This window comes from Ursus maritimus, unplaced genomic scaffold (genome assembly GCF_017311325.1).
Source record: "Ursus maritimus isolate PB19 unplaced genomic scaffold, ASM1731132v1 scaffold_32, whole genome shotgun sequence".
Lineage (NCBI taxonomy): Eukaryota > Metazoa > Chordata > Mammalia > Carnivora > Ursidae > Ursus > Ursus maritimus.
Window position 1 is genome coordinate 9,283,432 of NW_024425786.1, and position 9,723 is coordinate 9,293,154.

The 9,723-nt window shown below is 46.3% G+C and overlaps 1 long non-coding RNA gene across 1 annotated transcript in view; it reads right to left on the bottom strand.

Annotated features, from left to right (window-relative positions):
- The window catches only part of LOC103666641, a 22,721-nt gene continuing 12,998 nt past the window's right edge, over nucleotides 1–9,723 (bottom strand). Inside the window, exon 3 of the long non-coding RNA XR_569572.2 lies at nucleotides 1–172. This is a non-coding gene — a long non-coding RNA (uncharacterized LOC103666641). The remainder of the gene's footprint in view (nucleotides 173–9,723) is intronic.

The window sequence follows — 9,723 nt, forward strand, 5'->3', positions numbered from 1 at the left end:
CTTCCTACTTCTTATGTTCCATAAATGAGCGAAACCATATGATAATTGTCTTTCTCTGCTTGACTTATTCCGCTTAGCATTAGCTCCTCCAGTGCCGAAAGACAATGCTTTTGGAAGTGACTGGCTCCTGAGCCCTCAGGGAACGAAGGCCGGGAACTTGATGCGAAGAACCCTGTTGGGGGGGGGGGGAGAACCCTGTTCACGGAATGGGCACCCGAGCCCAGCTGGGGAGCGGCCCTCAGCCTCCTTGGCCAGCCCATCATCCGCTCCCTGTCTAGACCGAGAGAAACCAGCTGGGTCCCACGACTGCGACCCCACCTGGCTCTGCATGTGGACATAACCTTTCACAATAGCTCCGGGCACCCCCAAGCCCTCCAGACGGCGTGTGGGCTGGACCGTGGAGGGGCGGCTGAAGGTGGTATCAAGGGGCAGGAGCCCTTCCCTGGGCTGGACAGAGCCCAACCAGCTGGACAGTGGAGGACAGAGTCCCATGCGACGTCTCCTCCACCCCCGTCATCCTCCTGGATCCCCGAGAGTGGCCAGAAAAGGCCACCGTGAAGAGTCATGCCTCTGCGTGAAGTCCTGGGTGCTCGGGGAGTTTTTTTGGATGAAGGGTAGATTGCTATCGGCTATTCAGCCTTGCTCTGTGGGCTCATGAATCTGTTTAGTTTTGGAGTTTTGTGGGAACACATTTGGATGACAGGAGGACGAGGACCAGTCAAGAAGGCCACAGAGAGAACGCAAGGCCCACCGGCTCTGGTGTCGCTGTGGAAGCAGAGAGAATAGAGGGAAGGAAGGTGCTGAGTTGACAGTTCCTATCGGCCTTAGGGAAGGTTAGTTCCGATCTAATTGGCCATGAAATTTGGGGAGCATCTCCCCTGAAGACCCCTGGGGATTCGAAGAGGCAAGAAGGCCATCTGTTTTGCTCCCGTCTGGGCTCCCGGAGCCTGGCTTTGTTTGCCAGACACCGATATCAGTTTGGGCAACTGTGCAAATAAAACCAAGGCCTCTGGCCAGCTGTCCAGGCTGTTCAAAGTCCCAGCAGAGAGGCAGGAGGTGTGCACGTGCAACGGGACAGGGGAAGAACCAGGCCTCGGTGGCCGGGTCTGACCCCACGGCACCCCGACGCCCGCCTGTCCCCACGTGCCTCAGCACAGCGGTTAGCGGTGGCACACTTCACTCGGGTCGTTTCCGAAGACGACACTGATGATGGTCTAAGAGCTGAGGTACTGGGGAAGGAGACATCCTCCCACCGTGCAGTCCACGTTTTGACCCTCAGCGTTGTTCTAGTCCTCTAGTTACCAAGAGAGGCCCCACAGATGACGGCAGAGAATGTCTGTGAATATTAGTGTTTTGATTCAGTAATTCATAACGCTGAAAGCATGTCCACAGACTGAACGCAGGGATGGCGAGTCATGGGTTGTAAACTCTACCAGGGTAAAGGGTGGCTCTGACATCTTGAGCACAAGTGGGTGCTTTGCAAACGTGACCAGGAGACCTGCCTACAACTCACGTCTTGTCACCTGAGCCTAGTCTGTGATCAGATTGTTGGGTTTAAAAGTCCTTCAGATTTTCTTGATGGGATTTCTGAAGCATGTCTATTTAGAGATAAAATGTAGTATTTAAAAAGGGAACAGGAAGTAGAGTAGACTATGTGAGTATTGTTTGTTATACACTGTCTTCTGCCATCTGTGTTTGTTTTTATTTATGCTTTCTTATCTTTTTCCTCCCTCCCACTCTTAGCATCCAGAATCGAGCCCCCCTCCCTGGTTCCTTATGTATTTTTCCAAGGAGATGCACACAGACTATCTATCATCTATCTATCTATCTATCTATCTATCTATCTATCTATCATCTATCTATCTATCTATCTATCATCTATCTATCATCTGTCATCTATCAGTCTATCATCTATCTGTTTATCTATCCAGGCAATGACATATATACCTATATACTTGTTCTTTTTTTTTTCCTTAAGATTTTATTTATTTATTTGAGAGAGAGAGAGCCAGAGAGAGAGTCCAAGCAGGGGGAACAGCAGAGGGAGAGGGAGAAACAGGCTCTCTGCTGATCAGGGAGCCCTACTTGGGGCTCGAACCCAGGGCCCCAGAATCATGACCCTAGCTGAGGGCAGATGCTCAACCGACGGAACCACACAGCCACTCCTTGCTTGCTCTTTTCATTTTTATTTTTTTTACAAAAATGTTAGCATACTACTTCCTGGCTTTCTTTGCTTAGTAATATAACTTGACTATTATTCCATATCAGCACATAAAGACCTTTCTGGGGTGCCTGGGTGGCTCAGTCCGCTGAGTGTCTGTCTCTTGGTTTTGGCACAGGTCATGATCTTGGCGTCATGGGATCAAGCCCTGTGACAACAGTGGCTGTGGCTGACACCATTTTGGGAAAGCTCCACTTCTCCATGCTCTGACACATTATAACAAACCTCTCAGGCCAATTCTTCTCCTTGTGTCCATGTCCCTTCCTGCCTACTCAAGGATTCTGCACCTGCAGCGGTCCACTCATTGTCCTGCATCACAAGTCCCCACCCCTCCTGGACCGTCCTCACCAGAATGCACACATGCTGTTATTTCTCTCACTTGGATTCACCCTTGATCCCGTACCCCAATCCAGCCACTCCTCAAGTCTCTGCTCTCTTCAAAGTAAAATTCCTCAGTGTCTCCATCTCCTTACACTCTCTTTTCCAAATCATCTATATCTGTATCGAATCATGATGTCTGCTTTCTGTCAATATCTCAGAGAGGAGGGGTAAAATCTCCAGTTACTATTGTGGATTTGTTGATTTCTTTTAATTCTGTCAGTATTTGTTTCATGAACTGAAGCTATATTATTAAGACTATGAATGGGGCACAATTAGGATTATTATGTCTTCTTGCTAAATTGACTCTTTCCCATTATACAATGTCCCTCTTTATCTCGGGAAATAGTCTTTGTCCAAAATTCTTCTTTGTCTGATATTAACATAGCCCAGCTTTCTTTTGATTAGTGTTTTCGTTGTATACTTTTTTCCCCAACCTTTTTGTTTCTTCCTTTTGGTGTCCATATATTTAATGAACAGCATATAGTTGGTTTTTGTTCTTGTATCCAATCAGACGCCCTCTGTTTGTCACTTCGAGTATTTTTTCCATTTACGTTTAATGTAATTACTGGTGTGTTTGGGTTCAGTCTACTACTTTTCTATGTGTCTTCTATTTGTTCCATCTTCTCTCTGTTCCTTTGCTTTTCCTTTCCTTTCTTAATTTGGATTGAATATACTTTAGAATTACGTTTTATCTTCTCTCAACTTTTTTTAAAAAATGACTCTTTTTTTAGAGTAGTTTTAGGTTCACAGCAAAACTGAGTGAAAAGTACAGAGTTCCTATACACCTCCTGCCCCCAGCATGGTACAAACTCCCTCACTATCAACATCCCTCACCAGAGTGGTACATTTGTTATAATTGATGAACCCACATTTACACATCATTATTTTTATTACCTCCCCCTCCCTTTTTAGTGTTACTTTAGATGAAAATACTCATCCTTAACTTCCCACAGTCTACCTTGAAATACTCATACCACTCCTCATATTATGAAAAACTTTGAACAGCATAATTCCATTTACACCTTTCCTCCTATGTGCTATTGTTGCATATTTTATTTGTACGTTTGTTTGTTACAAATATCATCATATGTTGTTATTATTTTTGTTTTAACTAGTCAACAGTCTTTTAAATAAATTTTTGTAAACACCCACCATATTTACTATATCTGATGCTCTTTATTTCTTCTTGCAGATCTATGATTCCATCTGGGATCATTCCTCTTTAGCTGAAAGAGTCCTCAGTATTTGTTGTAGTGAAATTCTGCTGAAACAAATTATCTCAGTTTTTGTCTTCCTGAAAATGTCTTTATCTTGAGATTTGAAGATTATTTTCGTTGGATAAAGAATTTTAGGCTGGTAGTTTTCTTTTAGCATCTTAAAGATGTCATTCTATTATTTTTCAGCTTCCCATGTTTCTGATGAGAAGTCAGCCATTTTTCTTATTGTTGTTCTCTTGAATGTGATGTGTCCTTTTTTACTTTAGCTGATTCCTAAAAAAATTTTTTTTTATCTTTGGATTTAATAGTTTGACTATGATGATCTAGGTATGGTATTTTTAAATGTACTCTCCTTGGGACATACTGAGTATCTTGACTCTGTGGATTGATATCTGTCATTCACTTTGGAAAATGTTTGGCCATTATCTTTTACAATTTTCTGTCCCATTTTCTTTCTCTTTTCATTTTGGAACTACAAATACAAGTACATCAGCCTATTCAATATTGTCACACAGTCCTTGGATGCTCTGTTCTATCTTATTTTATTATTCCTTTTTCTTCTGTGTGCTTCAGTTTGAATGATTTCTATTGACCTATCTTTGGTTCACAAACTCATTCTTCTGCTATGTCCAGTATGCTATTAAGTGCTTCCAAAGAATTATTCATTTCATCTACTACATTTTTCAGTTCAAGGATTTTCTTTCTTTTTTTTTTTTTTTTAAGATTTTATTTATTTATTTGTCAGAGAGAGACAGCCAGTGAGAGAGGGAACACAAGCGGGGGGGTGGGGTGGGAGAGGAAGAAGTAGGCTCATAGCGGAGGAGCCTGATGCGGGGCTCGACCCCAGAACGCTGGGATCACGCCCTGAGCTGAAGGCAGATGTTTAATGACTGAGCGACCCAGGTGCCCCGAGTTCAAGGATTTTCATTTAAAATATTTCAGGGGTGCCTGGGTGGCACAGTCGGTTGAGTGTCTGACTCTTGGGTTTGGCTCAGGTCATGATCTCAGGGTCGTGAGATCGAGCCCTGCATCAGGCTCCGCACTCAGGGTGGAGTCTGCTTTAGACTCTCTCTGCCACCAGCACCCCCCTGTCTGCCATGTGCGCTCTCTTTCTATAGTAAATAAATAAACCTTTTAAAAAATAAAATATTTCATTTCTGTGCTGAATTTCCCCATTTGTGCAAATGTTTGGATCACTTTTTCCATTAAATCCTTCAATACATTTATATATTTTAGTCTTTGTCAATTCCAGCATCAGGATTACATTGAGTTTGGGGCTGTTGACTATTCTCTTGACTACGGGTCACATTTCCTACTTCTTTACATGTCTAGTAATTTTTTAATTATATGTTAGACATTTTGAATGTTATATTGTGGAGACTCTAAACTATGATATCATCCTCTGAAGAGTGGTGTTTTATTTTTTCTGGTAGGCAGTTCAATCACAGGAGGATTACCTTGATCTTGTTGAGAACTGATTTTAGACTTTGTTAATGTGAGTTTATTTCCATTTTGCCCATAGTCCTAGGGTGAAGCCCTTACTTGTAGGGTGTTTCCCTTCTAAACAGTAAACTTCCTGGGTTTTCAGTGGAATTCTCAGGGTATTCACTAAGCTTTCACCTCTCTGGATGGCCCAGAACCCCCATATCGCTTTAGCACTAAGACCTCTGAAATCTCTGTTCAGCTTTCAGCCTCCAAGTAGGTTTTCTCCTAGGCATGGTGGAGTCTTGTCTTATACATGCATATCTTAGAATTCAACTACAGACCCAAAGGGAATCTCTGAAAATTCGGGGGGTTCCATCTCGGCTGCTTCTTCTCTATGGTTCTCTCTTCTTTGGTAATCTGCCCCCAAAATTTTAGCTGTCTTAGCAACCCTAAACTCTGAGCTCTCTTTTCGCCACCCAGTGAGACTAGCTCTCTGCTTGGAATCTACTTCCCTGTGGCACAGTTTGAAAATTATTCCCAGGCAGAAAGTCAAGGTGAGTGTGGAGCTTAGCCTTGTGGGCTCTCCTTCTCTTAAGGATCGTAACTTTTCATCAACTGTGGTTCAATGCCTGATCTATAGTTATTTATGACAGGCAAATAAGTCCAATACAGCTATTCTGCTCTGGATAGAACCTGAAATTTCTCCTGTTCTTCTCTGAGCCCTTTCCAATTAAGCTTTTATCCTTAAGACCCTATCCTTGGAGGCGCTTGGCTGGCTAAGTTGGATGAGCACGCAACTCTTGCTCTCTGGATCGTAAGTTTGAGCCCCATGTTGGGTGTAGAGGTTACTTAAAAATAAAATCTTAACAAAAAAAAAAGAGAGAGAGAGAGAGACCCCATCCTTTTTCAAGGTTACCATTGACCTCCACTTTGTCAACTCTCATCTGCATTATAAAGTCTTGTCTAGCCCGAACAATCAGCAGCGTTCTTCAGTGTTGGTCACTTTCTTATTCTTAAAGCACTTTTTTTCTCCACTTGGCTTCCCAGAAACCAATTGTTTCTTCGTTTTCCTCCTACTTCACTGACAGCTCCTCTCAAGTTTTCTTTGCTGCTTCCTTCTTGCTTTCTTAGCCTCCCAATGTCGGAAAGGCTCAGGACTCACTATCAGACCTCTTCCTTTCTCCATCTACACTATCCTTGATTATCTAATGTGTCCCAAAGCTTTAAATATCATCTACATACTCACAATTCTTAGATTTATACCTCCAACCTGGGTCTTTGCCCTGAAATCCAATTGGAGCCCTAACTGCCTTTTCAACATCTCCACTTGGAAGTCTAGAAGGCGTCCCAACCTTAACATGTCCACAACAGAACTCATGGTTTTTTTCTTCACAAGCCTGCCTCTTCCCTTGGTTTTACCCATCTTCATAGATCATTCTATTCTTCCCATTGTGTGGACCAACCATTTTGGAGCCATTCTTAAAACCTTTAACCCACCTCCAATCCACACTGGAAATCTCACCCCCCTGGATTATTGTGATAACCTCCTGAACAGCTTCCTTGCTTCCAGTCCTTGTCCCCTGTGTCAGCCAGGGGCACAGCAGGACAGCAATGGTGCACTTAGAGGGTATGATTGCAGAGGTTCTCAAAGGGCCTTTGTATTAGTTATGGGTGGGTTAAGGGTACCAATAAGAGATAGTGAAGCATCCTTGTAACCACCGCTAGGAATAGATGGAGTTATAGATTCTGGAAAGGGCCACTTGATGTAAGTCATGGCCTTTGGTAGAAAAAGTCAGCTCCTACCATGCTACAGTCCAGCAGAGAGGGAACCGGGGGAATCTCTGATCGCCTGCCACTTGTCTCCCACTGGCTGAAACTAACCGGAAGCCACATGGTTGGGACTCTATTGAAACAGGCCATGGAGATGGCCTCCCAGGGAAGAGAGTAGGATGGAGACAGGGAGAGAGGACTAAGGCAAATGGGGAGTGTCCATCCTGTGCCATCCCCTCCCCATACAGGCACATACTATGTGTTCACTCGGGCAGACCAGAGAGGACAGCAGAGCCACAAGACGGGTGGAGCCCGGATCTGTGAAACAGTAAACGGAGAGGAGCTGCCTGCCAGCCAGGCCTTCTCATCTTGGTTAAGAGGGTGAGAAACAAACTTCTGTGCTTGAATTAATGAACAGTTGGGAGTCGATCTGTTACACTTTCACCCACTTCACTGACACTTCTATCAAACGCGCACCGGAAGAGTATCATTTCCATATGGTTGTTGGGAAATTAAATAAAATACCTCTGCTAGGACAATGCTTGGTGTGTTGTAAGTTCTCAAGCAATGGTACCAGTCGTTGTTCAGTTTTTGAAATGAATACATAATCATGCCATTAATAATTTTTTTTCAGATGCCCTGTTATAGGCTTTAGGAAATTCTTCTAGAGAATAGATGAACTATGGAATATATATATTTAGAGAGAATTACAGCCTCCCCCCACCAAGAAGCTTCTGGTCCACTTGGCCTCCAGGCCTCCAGAGAACCCAGTACAAAAGAGAACTTGTCCCACCCCTGTCCTGAGCCAAACACCCCCCTGGGATCACACCGTGCATGGTAGCCAGGCTCCAGAGGTGGCCTTAAAGGACCAGGCCTCACAGCGTCCATTGCCCTGGGAAAGCCCCGCCCACACTGACTCTGGGCTGAGCCACGACTCAGTTTAGGATAGAGCAGGAGTTATTCTGTGCCTCTTCCAAGCCAATGCCTTAAGAAATCCTAACACCTTCCATTCTTGTCCTTTTTTTTTTTTTAAAGATTTTATTTATTTATTCGACAGAGACAGAGACAGCCAGCGAGAGAGGAAACACAAGCAGGGGGAGTGGGAGAGGAAGAAGCAGGCTCATAGCGGAGGAGCCTGATGTGGGGCTGTATCCCATAACGCCGGGATCACGCCCTGAGCCAAAGGCAGACGCTTAACCGCTGTGCCACCCAGGCGCCCCCCATTCTTGTCCTTTTGGGAGCCCTAAGGTGTGTTAAATAGTCCGGCTACCCTGGGGAAGAGACCCCAAGACGCCATGGAGTTGGAGAGAGAGGCCCAATCACCCAGCGAGCCAGGGGAGCCCAGCTTTCCAGGTGTCCCCCCCCCCAAAGGCAGCCAGTACATGCATGAGCGACGTGGAAGCTCTTGGAGCCCGGAGGAGCCCCAGATGACATCCCATGGACCAGAAAATTCACCTCGTGGAGTCTAGTCAACCCTCAGATTTAAGAGAGATCAAAAAAAAAAAAAAAAAAAAGATGGTTGTTTTATGCCACTAAGTTTTGGAGGTTTGCTACATGGCAGCAGGTAACTGGACAGGGACCCAAGCCGGCCCACGTGAGCAGCATTTGTGGCCTTGAATTTCCAGCCCCACCCCCATTGCCCACTCCTCCCCCCCCCCCCAACTCCCACTGCTCTCATTGCAGGAAAACCGAAAACCAAGGGCGATGTTGCAACCGGGGAGCTTTGCAGGGGGGAGGAACGCTCTGTACTCTCTTCACTGGTCGGGGGAGTCTGGATCCTGCCCCCTCGGCCACTGGCCACCGGGAGGCTGAGCTCACTCCCCTGGCCTCCATTCCTCTTCTTGATTGGCACTTTAATGAGGGCAGAAGGGGCTGACCCCCTGCCAGGGGGCCAGTTCATGCCCCGTTTATCTCACAGCTCCAGGCAGACTAGAACAACACTGCAGGCGAGCAGCCGGCCAGGAGCCCCCGCCCTTGGTGATGGATTGAGTGACCGCAGCGGGTTGGCAGCTGAAGTGTGTGGTGGCTGCACTGTCCTGTCAGCGTGCAACAAAGGGGCCAGCCGGCCCCTCCTGCTCGCCAAGTGCTCTTCCCCCCACCCCCACCCCCGGGGGAAAGTGACAGCAGCTCCCTCGGAGGGGCCGAGTTCACTCCGACTGCCCTCCCCCCAATGCCAATGCCAATGCCAAGTTTCAAAATACAGGCCTGGGGATGGAGCCCAATGGGCTGGAGAAACTGTTTTGGGGGGTGGTGCAGAGAGGCTGGGGAATTCTGGGCTTGCAGGAAGAGTTGGCACAGAAAACTTCCTCTCGGGCTCCTAGCTTTGGGGTCTGAGATGGGGCGGGCTTCTCAGCAAACACCCCTCCTGATGGTGCTGGGCCTTTTACTTGCTGTGCAACCTTGAGTGAGTTTCATAACCTCTCTGAACCTGAGAGCCCTCATCTGTAAGAACCACTGCTCCTTAGAGCTCCATGACCAGGTCCCTGTGCGGATTACAGGGGATTACACCCGTTGGGAGAGCCTCCCCCGCTAGAAAGCAGGGTCCTACACGTGAGGCCTCAGTTTACCTGGCTGTCTCCAGCATCTCCATTTTCTACATGGAGAGGAGAGACGAGCTCAGAGGGGAAAATCTGCCCGGGATCCCAGAGAGTAGAGGAGGATCAAGGATTCCGACCCAGTGTTGTCTGGCTCTAAAGTCTATGCAGACGT